The following is a 15,691-nucleotide window of genomic DNA, read 5'->3' on the forward strand; positions in this document are numbered from 1 at the left end:
TATCTCCTCAAAAATATATGAATAAAACGGAGGAGGGAGACCGTCACAAGATAAAAATAAGCACATACGGTCTCTTATTCACATTCCAATTCCTTTTCATTTTCTTCTTCTTTTCTTTCTATTTTCACGTGATTTCAACTTTTTCAATTTTTTTTCTTTTTTCTTTTCTTTTCTTCTGTTCACGTCTCTTTTTTTTCTTTTCCACATTCTTTCTTTTTCTACCAACTCCGCACAATGAATATGAGCCAAACTCACAGCAAGGATAGATATACCACAAAAGTCACACTGGACTAGCTTGACTGGCAGGCTAAATTTGGGTGTAGCTAATGGGTCAGAAAGGCTAAATTTGGCTTAAGTGGAGCTAAATGGGTGAAAAATGTAAGAAAGGGGAAATTTTCAAGCGCCTCCCTACATGTGACACCGACCACAAACCCGAATGTATGCATTTGACAAGAAATCGAATGTCATAAATGTGTAAAAATGATGAACATGCTATGCAAGGAGTACTACTCTCAATTCCTATGTAAACCGGTCATGAATATCACCAGTTATAAGACACTAAAACTCAGAAATTGTGAGTAGGTTGCCAATTTATCAGGTCAAGTCTAAACAGTCAGCTAAATTTTTGACATTAACTCGTAGATATGCGCAGGACTAAACTAATAACTGTCAATTAGATGCAAGGCTCAAGTAAAAATGACAAGTTAGTGTGCAGTTTCATCACGGAAACCTACCATTCCGACTCAACCTATATGCTAAATTAAACGTGAAATTTTTGATTTTTTTTTGAAATTTTTTAATTTTTATGAGATTTTGATTTTTATGAAAATAAACAACAATGCATGCGGAAAAATTAAACGTGATAACAAAAATGCAATAAAAACAATATGCAGACACAGATATGGATGCATAACCTCCCCAAACCAAACCGTACAATGCCCTCATTGTACAAAAACATGGAAAGGAAAGGCAAACTAAAAGAGAAAGAGTGGAGATGCGGAAAACTCACAAGAATACGCGATAAAGGGACCTCCCCAAACCAGCCAGTAACGTGGGAGGTCGCTAATAGCTGCAGAACATCGTCACAGGAAGCTAATCCAAGCAAAGGGCATCTTAAACTGCTCAATCGAAGAAGAATAGTGGTCGATCGAGTTGTTTCTCCTTGGCAGGTACTCGATCGAGTAGAATTTGTGCTCGATCGAGTAAGAACAGCAGCAAAAGTCTCGATCGAGTACAAAAACTACTCGATCGAGTCATCCTCAGTATGTTCCTGCATAGACGTAATAAAATAGCCCACAAAACTAACAAAGCAAGAATGACTGATATAGTCTATGGTACGAAGACCAATTATTACAACTAGAAATGTAAAGTTCGAAAAACAAATAAAAATAAAAATCTCCGGGTTGCCTCCCGGTAGCGCTAGTTTCAGACAGGTCCAAGCTCGACCTTCTTTTCTTCGAGCCTCTCTAATTTAGCCTGGTCAAAACAGCTCAAGGCGCGCATTAACTGATCAAATAGCTGCGCACGTGCTACACAAAAATGTAAGTAGCACCACAGTGGAATAAAAATATAGGAAATAAAAATGTACAACCGTTTAAGCCTAACAAATTTCCTATGACAGCTCCTAAATTTGTCCACAAAATAAAGGAGCTCAGGAGCAATTAACGATAAATTAGGGTACTATTTTAGATTAACCAAATTAAGATGACAAGAACGGTGAAAGATCGTTAAATTAATTGACCAGCTGGGAGGGAGTAGAGCATCGGAAGAAGAAAAAATAAGAGTCAAATGAGATAGCGTACCATTAATATCAACAATAGTAGAATTATCGCTCACTACCTCAGGTTGGTTGCTTTCAATGTCGGAATTATTGATAAAAGAATGTATTACCTCATCCGTACTAGGAGCAATTACCGACTCAGCTGTCTTCTCGTCACCCTCCTCTGTGGATACCGTCCCATAAATCGCAGCCTCAAGCGCATCTAGCTCGGCCTTGAAAAGGGGAGATTCACCGTATCCATTGTCATCATCAAATTCGTCATCTAAAACGACTCCAAGTGATAAATCCTTGCTCTCTCTGGCCAAATCAGTCGATCGAGTGGAATTATTACTCGATCGAAGGCTTCCTTCCTAATTTTCACTCGATCGAACACAATAAACTGCTCGATCGAGGACGTCCTCAACACAACTGTTCGATCAAGTGGAATCAAGTGTTCGATCGAACGTTTTCTCTGGTAATCCACTCGATCGAGCGCTATTACTAGCTCGATCGAGTGATCTTTACAGTGCATCGCAGAAATCTTCATAACTCGCTTCATTTTCGGATAGATCTTCGTAATCCGAGTCATCCAAATCATTAATAGCGCTAGGCAACTCGGGTACTTCATGGGAAAGACCACTCTCTACGTAGGTAAAGTATACCTTCTCTGGTTGCCTACTATTCGACTCAGCAGCTAGCTGAGCTAATCGAGACTCCAGCTCAATGAGTTGAGCTTCTTTACATCTATCATCTACTTGCACTCGGAGTGCAAGTGCCCTCAACAAATATTTCAGCTCAGAAATCTCTTCTTTCCATTCATCAGGAGGAGGAGCTTGTTGTTGCAGTGGCCAGACAAACGGAGGCTTTTGATAACCTCGTTGGTAAGGTAGATGTGGCGGCGCAATTACAACTGTTTGACTAGCTCATCTAAGGTACTTAAACGCGTAGACCTCGTCGTTCTCTGCCATGAAAAAGGTATTATTGTGCCCAGCAACACCACATCTTCCGCAGTAAATCACCTGCTGCGCCATATAATGGAGCATAGGTGACGGGTCAAAGGTACTCAAACTTTCCCTTTGACGATCTTTTACCTAGAACTGTCTAGGTAGGACCTGTAGGACCTATCAAAACAGCACTAAAGGAAAAGATTAAAACGACCTCAAGGGATAAATCCCTTGAAGCTAAAGACAGACAAAATTAAACAAATAAATAAAGTAATTGCCTCCCCGGCAACGGCGCCAAAATTTGATACCGTTGTTTCAGTACCAAAAATAAATACCTAAGTACTACTAACAGAAGTCAGCGGTAAGTAAGGCCGATCTCCACAGGGAGGCGGTCACTATCTACTTGTCAATTTAGTATATCTACGGTCACAATTTGGGAGGTTTTATATTTAATTTTCTAATCTACAAAAGATTAAAAGAAAGAGAAATTAAGAAGGAGCAATAAAAGCGAGAAAATATGATAAGAGAGATCAAATAAAGAGAGTATGTCACGATTTCGGTTCACCGTGGCAGTTTATCGACTCAGTTGCAAATAGCCTAGAAAATCTACTGTGAGAAGGATACAGGAAAGGTCCTTACGGTCCACTTTCTATCCTAGATTTCCGCTAACTTAACTTCCGTCCTCATTAGGGTAGTCTACTATTCATTGCAGGTTTGTTCATTCCAATCTTCCGATCCAGGAACGAAATTAACCAGATTAATGTAATTTAGAAGCATGCATTCAACTAAATTAGTGTACAGTTATATTGCTATGGGACAGATTCTCACAAGTAAACTATCTAGTCTATTCGCTACATCGTCACAATCCTACCATGGATTCCTTAATCCTAACATAAGAGAATTTAGCTATTCATATTACTAATGGCGTCAACAATAATAATAATGAACATACTAATCAAAAGCATGATGGAATAAAGATGATTAAGCATAAACTAAATTAGGGCAGAAATATTAAAGAGAGAAAGCAAGAATTTAAAGCAAACAAACAAAAAGATTAAGATTAAGAGAGAAAAGTGATTACAATCTAAAGCAACCCGGCGTAAAGATCAATCCGATAGCAAAACGGGAGAAAAAAAGGAAGAAAAAGTGATTAACAGTGAAGAGTATATGAGAAAAGAAAAGTTTTTGACCTAATCCCGACTTCCTTTATATAGAGAAGTCATTATTAACATCAAATAAACCTAACACGGGTTAAAAATCCCGAGTATATAAGCTAATCACTCGATCGAGAACTTTTATATCACTCGATCGAGCAAAACCAAGCTAAAACCTCTCGATCGAGTACTTTAGGTACTCGATCGAGCACTTATTAAATAAGCACTACTCGATCGAGTAGAAAAAGGGGTCGATCGAACACAATTGTACTCGATCGAGCACTTTCCAGCGCACAATTCCTGCTTCGCGCATTGAACTTCAAACGGCTACCATTTCTTCGTTACTTCGGCAAACAGGGCGATTCCAGTGGCGTTGGAAAGCTAAGAGGACAAGCTTTCATCTAAATTTGGAATCACCCGAAAATCAATTGTAGAACTCGAGATATTTCTATTCAAAGTAGGCACTAGCAATTTGAAGTTCTTCCTTTGCTCGCCTAGCTATCTTACTCCTTTGCGCATCTCAAAATAGTAGTTTCCAAGCTCCGACTCAACTAATCTCCTAAATGCATGCATAGGGACATGTTTTAGGCTTGATTACGCTCATTTCCGGTTCATACCTGCAAATAATACAAGACAAACCAAAGTAGCCAACTCGGGGGACATTTGTAGCTAAATCCTACACAAAATGCATAGAAATACGTGCAAATAAAGTATGAAATACCTATATAAAATGCATGCATCACTAATCTAGCATATGGCAATTTTTTGGAAAAGTTAATAAACTATAATTAATGTCAAGGGTAACTCATTCTCTAAACCAAGTCTAATTATAAAACCTCTTAAGAGTCTAAACCAACTCCAAAGTAATCTAACTAACTTGAACGAAGCTAATATCAACAACATAACGAAAGCAGCTATGCCAAATGTAATATAGTTCAAGACTATAGAAACCAAAAGACCCCATATGTTTCAGTTAAATAAAACCTTCGTTATTATTGTTTTCCTTCTAAAACTTCTCTTTTCGTAAGCACTATAAAGCCACCTCAATAGTTTAAATATAAAGCAACAAAAGTAGTGATTAAGATTATGTACTACATAATGTCTCCAATCATGGACTGATTTCAATTTATCTAACCCACAATCAATCAAAGGCAACCACTGTGATCTTGCATTTCTAAAATGGTGAAAATAAATATATATAACCTTTGGACATAGAATTGGGACTTTGTCAACATCTTTCTTAGCAAATATTTCAAGGAAGAGTTGCTTCTTTCCAGTTCCAAGTAATCAACTACTTTCGAAGAATAAAAGTTAGAACTTGAAAAGTGGTATTTATGCCTTCTCTACTTAATACTCCAGCCCAATGCCTCTTGATATTTGGTGACTAAAGAGGAGACATGAACGGATCACCTCCACTTCATATAGGCCATGATCATGTTCGTGCTTTTTCGAAAGGGAACTGCCTTGCATCCTGTTCAAACGATTCCGTATTGAAAATCTTTTGACCAACTTTGGGCAGAAGAGTGATAAATACTGGCTTGCCTGCTATATCTTTCAAGACATTACTTTAGCATTCTTTCCACCTGCAACAAACACAAAGCTAATTGAAAGTCCGCCCTAGTTCAACCAATCATTAGTCAACATTTTGTCCATAGTACTTCACCAACGGAGAGAATTAATTAACTTTTAAGGCCATAATTTAAGGATACGACCACCTGTGATTTTTTAAGGGTATTGTACATGCAAACCAAGAAGAGGTATTCGAGAGTTAACAGTTTACAATAAGTGGAAAACATGTGGCAGCAAACCAAGAAGTGGGATTCAGGAATGAACATTTTACAGTAAGGTGTGATAGCAGATCAAGAAGCGGAATTCCGGAATGAATAATTCAAAACTTCACACTAAGGTCAAGAACAATGTCAAAAAAACACATCAAATTAATTTGCACACGATAAGCATTGTACTTATAACACAATAAACATTCTTTGGCCAGATTTCTCCAACTATTATAACTTAACCTATATAAAGCATTGTACTTACCCTTGTCTCCTCCTAAAAATATAAGTGACTATTATTAAGCTTTTAGGCCGAGGTGAATGCAATTAACTATATCCAGTAGAAGATTTTCCTAGGATAATTAGGCTTAGCCAAATTCGGTGCCCAAATGGTTTAGTAAGTTAGGCATATAATGCCGATTTATCTCAGACGAAAGATAATAAAGTGTCAAGCAGGTACTATTAGAAGGCACTATCAACCCTAAAATTTATCAAAATATTAGCATATGCGTATGTCAAATATGGTTGTACAAGTAGATCGTTAACCCAAAATCTAGTCCTTGTTTCACCCCCAAAAAATTAGCATATGCGTATGTCAATTATGTTGATACACCCGTAATTCTAATCCTTGTTTGACCCAAAAAAAAATATATTTCAAACCTTGAGAACGTGACATTAAGTCTTGTAAATGCCACAAGTCAAAAATACATATTCCCTCCATCATAGTCATTAACTAACTTTTGATTAAAAAAATAAGCCACACAAAGCATTAAAATGGTAAACATAGGACATAGGGACTACGAAACTAAAAAGAGTAACTGACACTGTGATTAAAATCCACAAATTCGTGAAAGTAAACTACAATAATCTTTCAACATATTAACAGAACACCTAGCAGAATAGAGACTAATTATATATACAACCACCAAGTCAAATTAATACCATTGTGAGTCAAACTCAACAATAATGAGCTAAACATCAATCTAACAGAAGCTGAATATGGGCCCCATATGAAAGTTACTACGAAGTATCATGTTAATGAACAGGTGTTTAAGAAAAAAAACAACCCATAAAGTGCAATGCAAATAGTTATAGTGGTATAATGGAAGAGACCGAGCTCCCATGAGGATGAGAATGGAAAAGTGTGGAAATGTCAAGTATACATATTTTTGGAGTACACTGTCATTTTTTTTCATGGTGTGCAAATTCATCTTCTGCCAGCATAACCCAGTCATGCCAATTTAGATATAATATCATCTAAATGGGACACAGACGGCATCCAAACTCCAACATCCAATGAGACCATAGAACGATACTAATCTTATGTTTTTATAACCCTCACCTATTTAAAATATATGATTATATATGTAATATGGGTGACTAATTCACTTACTAAAAATGGGAAAATTACAACAAAACGAACTTAATATAAATGTAATTTAACTATCCACAAGTTTGATGTGGTGTTCAAGAGACCACCAAGCTCGAATTGCTCCGCTAACTCCTGTGTTATGTTTCCTTCTCTAGCCACAAAAAAAGACAAAACGTATAAGATTTAAAGCTGGTAAATGGTACTCCATGAGAAGTTGTAAAATAGGACAGGGGAAAATTATTCTTGCAATGAAGAAGCATCCTTATTGTGAATCTACAACTTAATCCAAAATTCACTAGAATTTTGAAGCAAAATAAAGATAAACACGAGGCAAGCACATTTTTGAAGGTTTAAATTAAATTACTATATAATGATGGTAGCTTACAACATATATAGATGCTAAGTATCCGTAGGTTTCAATGAGCCTAGTGACCACATATTGTTTTCCCTAATACACAAGTTCAAATTGTCTAGAATAAACTTCTGCAATACATACCAGTGCAGTTAGAATATGTGAATCTATTCTTCCCAATGAGTCCAAATACTGATGTCTTGCCCTTCTTCCTAGTGACTGTCAAACACCAATTCACCAATGTACCTCTTCTTGCATATGTAGAAATACAAGGCATCATCCAAATTAGCGATCAGTAGAAATACTAACAGTCAAAAGTAAAAACTAAAAAGGTAAGCTTACTTTGTCAGTCTCACTGAGTTGATACCTAAGATTTTTGAAAGAGGTCCATCTATCACGGCTTTCTCTACCACGTTCACATTCATCTGCATACTGATTGGCCTCAGCTCGGGCACAATACTTGGAAGGCTGTCTACAAAACCTTCAAACATCATTTACATATCCATGTAATACATAATAATAGAATAACCTAAACTAAAAAACTGAAAAATAAGTGGGAAAATGAAAAATAACTGGCCTAAAAAAACAATCACCTAATCACTGGATCACCGATTCAAAACAGATCAAACTAAAAATCAAAAAACGAAAATCGAAAATCTGAAGAAACAAAGGCCAAAACAAAACTCGAAAACCAGTCCAATGAACAGCTCTTAATAATTGTCTCAAATTTTTTTCTCAAACTATTACTCCCTAACCGGTTTTTATCTTCCTGTATATCCCAACAATTCATTCCAAAATACAACTTGACAACAAAAAGGCTTATAAGAGTAAACTGGCAACATAAAGGCTTATAAGAGTAAACTGTATAGATTTATATGTGCAATAACTACTCAAATAAGTAAATTAAAGTACCTCATAAGAAGAAGTGTTACCTGACAAACTCAAACTATGAAGGTAGAATAACTTGAGTTATTTGATTTAATGTGAATACTATGCTACCACCACCTAATAATTGAATTGCCAAAACCAATCAAATCAAAGTCCAAAGCAAATGTAGTAATTAAGATCAAACTGAAAAAAATAAGCGTAAAATAACTTACCCAAAAAAACCATTACCTAATCACTGGAGCACCTAAAAAATCAAATGAAACTAAAATGAAAATCGAAAATCTAAAGGAGCAAAGGTGAAAAAGGAAATGGAAAATCTAAGCAATGAATTCATGGCAACAACTACACTCCTACTTGTGGTACCCTGCCCTCTTTCATCATAATTGAAAAGGAAAATGGTTAGGCGGAAATGACAATTGGGGAATTGGAAAATGAGTGGTTGGAAGAGTGAAATGAAGGATAAAAGGAACGGGGTAAAGGGGAAACTGAGTGGAGGTGAATAAAAGGAAGTAAAGTAGAGCGTAGTTGAAAATCACATTAGGAGCACATGAGGCAGTGTTGTTTTGAATAGTCTAATTCTCGACTTCTTGCTTTTAAAAGGTAATGGATATTCTATTGCACCGAAAATTCAATAGTCTTTGCATTGATGTATAATGGAATGGCAAAATGATTATCTGAACTCTATGCATCAAGTAGATCATAATTTTAAAGATGGTGTATGCAAGTAAAGTAGTTGAACCAAATCCCGGAGAAAAGAGGATAAAAGCTTAGTATGGTTACCAGTTGTGGACAACTCCGATAAGGCATCCCTCGGTCATATATCACCTTAAGTGTGTTTGGTCCGTCATTTGAAGCAACATTTATCACCTACACATGCTTATCTTTAAGAGCAGCCGCAAATGAACGCAAATTGGCCTTATCCATCACATTTCCCACAATGTCTGATTTAATCTTGGAGCCTAAATGAGGTAGTTGTCCACTCTATGCCTCCAAAGTTACTGTAATAAACCACAAACATCCTATAAATAACTTACATTACTAAAACGCGTATATGAAACAATGGCCAATTCAATTCATAAACATACATTGTCTCTTTCAAACATGTTGGCTGAATATCCAAAATTTAAAAGTCGAGGAGGCGGAGAAGTCAGCATAGCAGGCCATGGTGCTAATTCATTTCCTCCAGCCTTGTGGTCGTCTGTAAAGGTCGATGAAAACATTAGTTATGCCTATGATACATCAGCATAAATTACTTTAAAGATGCAGGCAGTAAAACATGATGTTGCATAGCAATATTCCAAATAATAACGCAACTGTGAGAGATGTGTACTCGAAGAGTGTAAATCACAGGAGTAACAAGGTGAATCCTATTAAGATTTTATCATTATTTCTGGTTTTAATTTCCATCAAAATATTTTCTTGAGCGAATATATCAATAAAGTAACAATCAACTTTAACAAGAGAGATAAAAATCAGTAAAATGAAGATAAAAGGGACACGGGGTCAGAATACGGTGTGATTCAAGCTTCCACGTTCACACCCATTACAGCATCTGGGTTATTATCTGATAGGCAAAGAGGAGGCTGGTTACAAGGAGCCCTTAAGTCGTGGATAAGTAGTTTCTTGCCTTTAATGAGGTTGTAATTAACCGATTCTTGCCCCCTAAAACAACCTAGGAGGCTGTTGATTATCCGAGTTTGTCGCAGATTAATCTATTCTTTTATATGTAGTTGATGAACTAATTTTGATTATTGAGTATTTCCTTGGTAGGTGATTATTTGCTTCTGTCTTTCTTATGACCTGATATTCTTTTGCCATCTTAAATGCAATCTAAAATGTCAGCTTTTAGTCTTTTTAATCGATTCAACTTATTCTCGAGGTGATGTCATCTTCAATAATGGTACTGGGTACGTATATCTTAATCCTTGGTGAAAATCATAAGAACTGCAATCCAATAATTTACATTAAAGTATCAAACCTATAAAATCTGCCACTTTCCATTGCAATCATATCAAGCTAAAATCAGAACGATCAACTAGGTCTGCCCTACAGGCCTACATCAAATGATCTCTATAATAAATCAGAATAATTTAAATAAAACAGAAGGAATGACACAAAAACAAAAAAAAACCTAACTGATTTAATTTACCTGAGTCTGAGTGTGAAGAGGAGAAGCATGCCTTAGTGCTAATTGATTGAAAAATGTATGCAGTTAGGGTTTGATTACACCAAAATGTACAAAATTAAATTAAAACCTGAAGATAGCATTAAACCGTGAGATCAAGAGTCTAAAACTCTAAAACCGACACGAAATCAAGCAAATGGATGACAATGGACACTCACACAAAATAAAAGCAAGAGAGTTTTATGTAGTGGTGAGAACCCTAGTTTTTCAATAACCTGAAACCGTCGGCGCTGATGCCCTATCTTTCGACGTTGATTCTGATGTCTCTGATTACATGGTTGAGGTTGTAATGTTAGGCCCTGTTCTTTCTGGCTTTTTAGAGCCGAATGAGCCGAATCGAATGAAGCCGAATCAACCGAAACTCGAGCTAAATGAATCGAATGGAGCCGAGCCAAATCAATCAATAAGCCGAGTAATCGAATCAATAAAGTTGAGTGAATCGATCTAAATAAAGTCAATCAACTAAGTGATTTGAGCTGAATTGATCTGAAATAATATTAATATTATTATTAATATTAATACTAAATATAATATAATTATATTTATTATTATTATTATTATTATTATTATTATTATTATTATTTTTATAAAAACGCAATCTTTATTATTATTATTATTATTGTTATTGTTATTGTTATTGTTATTGTTATTATTATTATTATTATTATTATTATTATTATTATTATTATTAGTATTAGTATTATTATTATTATTATTATTATTATTATTATTATTATTATTATTATTATTATTATTATTATTAGTAGTAGTAGTAGTACTACTACTACTACTACTACTACTACTACTACTACTACTACTACTACTACTACTACTACTACGAGAAGAACAAGAAAATTACTAATAATAATATTAATACTAGTAATTATACTAATTTGAGTGATTAACTAGGTAGCCACCATGAACCACAATACACTATCAATTTTATTAGGTGAAATAATGAAGCACCGATTTTCTAGATTGTTGTTTAAAGTCTAGCTATGTATCATCCTAATTTAAGTGATTAGGTAGCCACCACGAAGCAACAACAATCCTAAATTAATTAATTAGATAATAAAAAGCGACATACCCTAATTTCATCTTTAACAAACAAATAAATTTGATTGATTAATTAAAACTCAACAAATAATGTTAGTAATTGATAAACAAGTAAATTAATTTATTATTTGGTAAATTAGAATCCAACGTGTAAGTTTTAAGTCATTTGAGCAATTAAATTAAGTTTTAGAGAAAAATATTGATTCAAGAGTCCATTTGGTTCAGTTTTAGGTGAAAAGGGTACAAAATAGAACGTTTTATGAAAAAGTGTATGTGAAAGAGTAAAGTTCGTATATGGAAAAAACAATTAGGTATTAATAATAGTAATATTAAAATTAACAATGTTACTAATAATATTATTAATAGTTAATATTCATATTCATATTAATAATAATATTAGTAATAGTATTAATTTTATTAATATGATTATTATTGATTTTAATAACTATAATATTCAAAATGATAACAATAATGAGGATGACTAATTAATAATAAATTAATGATAATAATAATAATAATAATAATAATAATAATAATAATAATAATAATAATAATAATAATAATAATAATTGTTCCGGGTGTAATTCCAGAGCAAGTATCGTTACCACCCGTGGCTTGTAGAATGATGCCTTGAGTTGAATCCTTCTTGCCTTTATCGTCCCTCTCGGCCTCTCCTGCAACAATGAACGAACTGAGGGCTTGGCTTTGGGCCAAGCGTACTCACTCCGACGCTCAAGTCAGTAAACTTAGAGGGATAAGTTGTCACTTGGCTAAATGCGTATTGTAGAGAGATAAGGGAGATATTACCAGATGAATAGTAATTCTTAGGTTAAAGTGTGGATCTTTTCCTCAATGAAGGTTGAGGAGTATTTATAGACTTTCACCTTTTGTCACGTAGTGGCCAAGTGGCCAAGTGGCTAGCAGGTGGAAAGATCATTATACCCTCGAGGGAACCATGGCAAAGCCCGCCGAGGGGCCTTGGATATGAGTACGCGGATATGTGTCCCTACCGGGTGGTTGCCTGGCCGAGACCCAAGAGACAGCCGATGGGTCGACGGCTAGGGTCGTCTAAGTCGTTGACTTGTTGTGGATATCTTTGACCTTGCTCGATATGTTGACTTGGTCAGCGGTGCAGAATATGCCCCATCAATAATAATAATAATAATAATAATAATAATAATAATAATAATAATAATAATAATAATAATAATAATAATAATAATAATAATAATAATAATAATAATAATAATAATAAGAACAACAACAACAACAACAACAACAACAACAACAACAACAACAACAACAACAACAACAACAACAACAACAACAACAACAACAACAACAACAACAACAACAACAATAATAATAATAAATTAAATAAATAAATAATATTAAAAATATTAATAAAAACTATTAAGTTTAAGATGTACAAAATTGAAATGGCTGAATTTAGTGGAGTTGAATTGAGCTGAGCTGAACTGAATGGAGCTAAACTGAAGTGAAGTGAATGGAACGAGCCGAGCTGATCAATCAATAAAGATGAATCAATAGAGTGAGTAATCGAATCGAATCAATAGAGTGAGTGAACTAAAATGAGCTGAAAATAAGCCAGAAAGAACAGGGCCTTAGTGAGCGTGAATGTGATGGAAAAAGGCAATGGTGTGTGTGGTTGAGGAAAGAGAACAGGAATGAGTGGTGAGGAAGTGAGTAGAAAATAAGAGAATAAAGGGCAGACATGAGAGGTTGGCCCAATATCCATTCCGCAAGGATGCTTAACAATCAGCCCAAAAGTTGAGCCCATCGCACAAACCCGCTAACCCCGCATCCCCAAAAGTAAAACATAGATATTGGGGGACTAACATTATCAATTATCAATCAACATATAAAGAAGCAAAAAGAGGAAAGAATCATCATTATTCGACGACCAAGCCAATCTACAACTGATCCCGAACAGGTTGTGATGACTGTGGAACCAATAAGTGACATGGCCAAAAGTAAGCCTTCCATTTTCGGATCACTCTCCAAGTTGAATTCTTTCTTGATATATAACACCGCCTCTGCAAATATCAAAACAAACGCCCAACAGGGAAAAAAAGTTTCGAGTTATCATCTCAACCGAGCTAAATTCAAGAAATTCAAACAAAAAATTTTAGTTCATAATAAGTCTGAAATTTCTGATTCAAGAAATTAGAGCATGAAATATATGCAATTCTCAACACAATTTTCTTTTGGGTCACATTATCATTTTGTTACTAACGCAAGGTAAGGTTGTGTACATCTAATTCCCCTATCTTGCAATTCGCAAGAACTATTGAGCACTTGGATAAGGTGGTTGTTATTGTTGTACAGCCTTACACTTTCGAAAGTACAACATAAATTTACGCAATTTTCATCTTGGGTAACTTTATCTTTGTGTTGTTAATACGGAGATAAGGCTGCATACCTCCAACCCCTTACTTGCAACTTGCGGAATCACTTGGATAAGGTGATTCTTTATTGTTTTAAAGTCATAAAACTTTGCAAATTGGAGAATTTTATATTCAAAAGCACTGATAAAAAAGCTCCATAACAATTAATCTACAATATTGGGAACAGAAAAGACAGCAAGCAAACAAAAGCAGCAAAATTTATACTACAATATTGAATAAAGAACAACAAAAAAATACCCGAAATTGTATCATTATCCCATCCTTGAAGAAAATTTCTAATTGTTGCAGTAATTATAACCCACACTGCTCCACCCTCAATGCTTAATCACCTTCTCAATCAAACTGTCAGAAACATCAATATCACATTAACAAAGAAAAAACAGTATTAAATTTACGATAGGTAAACAAATTAATGAGACAGAGGGAGTCACAAAAATCGATATTGATTAATGAGAATTATATAACAACTCAAGAACTAAAATCATATGTTCAACAAACACTCAAAAATACAGAAATATAGTGAAAATTTACATGATTTAGCATAAATTTGACGGAATTAATCAAAATTAAACACAACACAGATAAGATAATTGAAATATAAGAATACCCAGATTTGAAAGATCCAAACTTTCATCAAAATATAACAACTCATCTAAAACCTGTGGGACCGACGCCCCCTCCGGGAAAGGGCTGACTACTACTACTACTACTACTACTACTACTAGTCATGCTGCCACTTCTTCTACTACTAGGCGGCATGCTCTGGTCCTGGGTGTCTTCCAGTGGTACTTCTAGCGTTAGAAGAAGTCGTGTCCCCGCGATCGCCCTCTAAACGATCAAAATAAGGTAAAGCTTGAAGATAAGTGATAATCAAATGTAAAATCTACAAATAATATTATTAAATTATTCTAACCTCTAGAAATTAATTAAGTGGCTAATTATTGTTTTCCCGCCCCAACATAGAACACAATGATTGATAACTTAGTCAACAATTAGGATTTGATTACACCAAAATTAACGAAATTAAATTAAAACCTAAAAATAGCATTAAACCTTAAGATCAAGAGTCTAAACCCAAAACAAAATCAAGCAAATGGATAACAATGGATACTCACAAAATAAAAGTAAGAGAGTTTTATGTAGTGGTGTGAACCCTAATTCTACAATTATCTGCAACCGTCGTTGCTAATGCCCTGTCTTTCGACGTTGATTCCGATGTCTCTGATTGCATGGTTGAGGTCTTAGTGGTCATTAAACTCAGTGTTTGTGAGAGTAACTGTGAAGGGAAAAGGTGAAGGTGTATGCCGGGGGGTGGGGTTGAGGAAATAGCAGAGGAATGAGTGGCGAGGAAGTGAGTAGAGAATAAGAGAATAAAGGGCTGAGAGGTTGGCACAATATCCATTCCTCAAGGATGCTTAACAATCAGCCCAAAATTTGAGCCCATCGCACATACCCGCTATCCCGGTCCAAGAAGTTCAACTATTCACTACTATTCATTAGGAATAGTACTGAGTCTTGTCCACTTTTTTATAAGGGGGAATATATGAGATATTTATCATATAGATACAGCAATAAAAGAAAATATACAAGAAATACCATTGATATTATATCGCTAATATTATGGTTATAATAATATTTAATATTGTTTTGATAAATATAAACTAACATAATTTTAATAAATATAAACCCGTTGAGGTCTCTTCCCATCGGTAGAATAATAGGTGAAGGGACTAGCTTATACGTAAGTGGGCTACTCCTCCTATCACCAATTGGTTTT

At 34.9% G+C, this 15,691-nt stretch overlaps 1 long non-coding RNA gene across 10 annotated transcripts; it reads right to left on the bottom strand.

The window, feature by feature from the left end:
* Positions 1-6,684: 6,684 nt before the first annotated feature.
* On the bottom strand, positions 6,685-15,261 carry LOC141634529 (uncharacterized). 10 transcript variants are annotated; one of them, XR_012539252.1, is made up of 8 exons: positions 15,030-15,261; positions 14,152-14,256; positions 9,330-9,442; positions 9,025-9,242; positions 8,457-8,488; positions 8,289-8,361; positions 7,501-7,828; positions 6,685-7,155 (listed from the first exon to the last, which is right to left on the bottom strand). It is a non-coding gene; the product is annotated as an uncharacterized LOC141634529 (long non-coding RNA). The 10 variants fall into 10 exon arrangements; XR_012539254.1 differs by lacking the exons at positions 14,152-14,256; positions 15,030-15,261 and adding exons at positions 10,394-10,431; positions 10,588-10,750; XR_012539259.1 differs by lacking the exons at positions 14,152-14,256; positions 15,030-15,261 and adding an exon at positions 10,394-10,750 and having other exon boundaries at positions 7,501-7,604; positions 7,724-7,828.
* Positions 15,262-15,691: the final 430 nt, after the last annotated feature.

The sequence above is a fragment of the Silene latifolia genome, chromosome Y (assembly GCF_048544455.1).
Source record: "Silene latifolia isolate original U9 population chromosome Y, ASM4854445v1, whole genome shotgun sequence".
NCBI classification, from domain to species: domain Eukaryota; kingdom Viridiplantae; phylum Streptophyta; class Magnoliopsida; order Caryophyllales; family Caryophyllaceae; genus Silene; species Silene latifolia.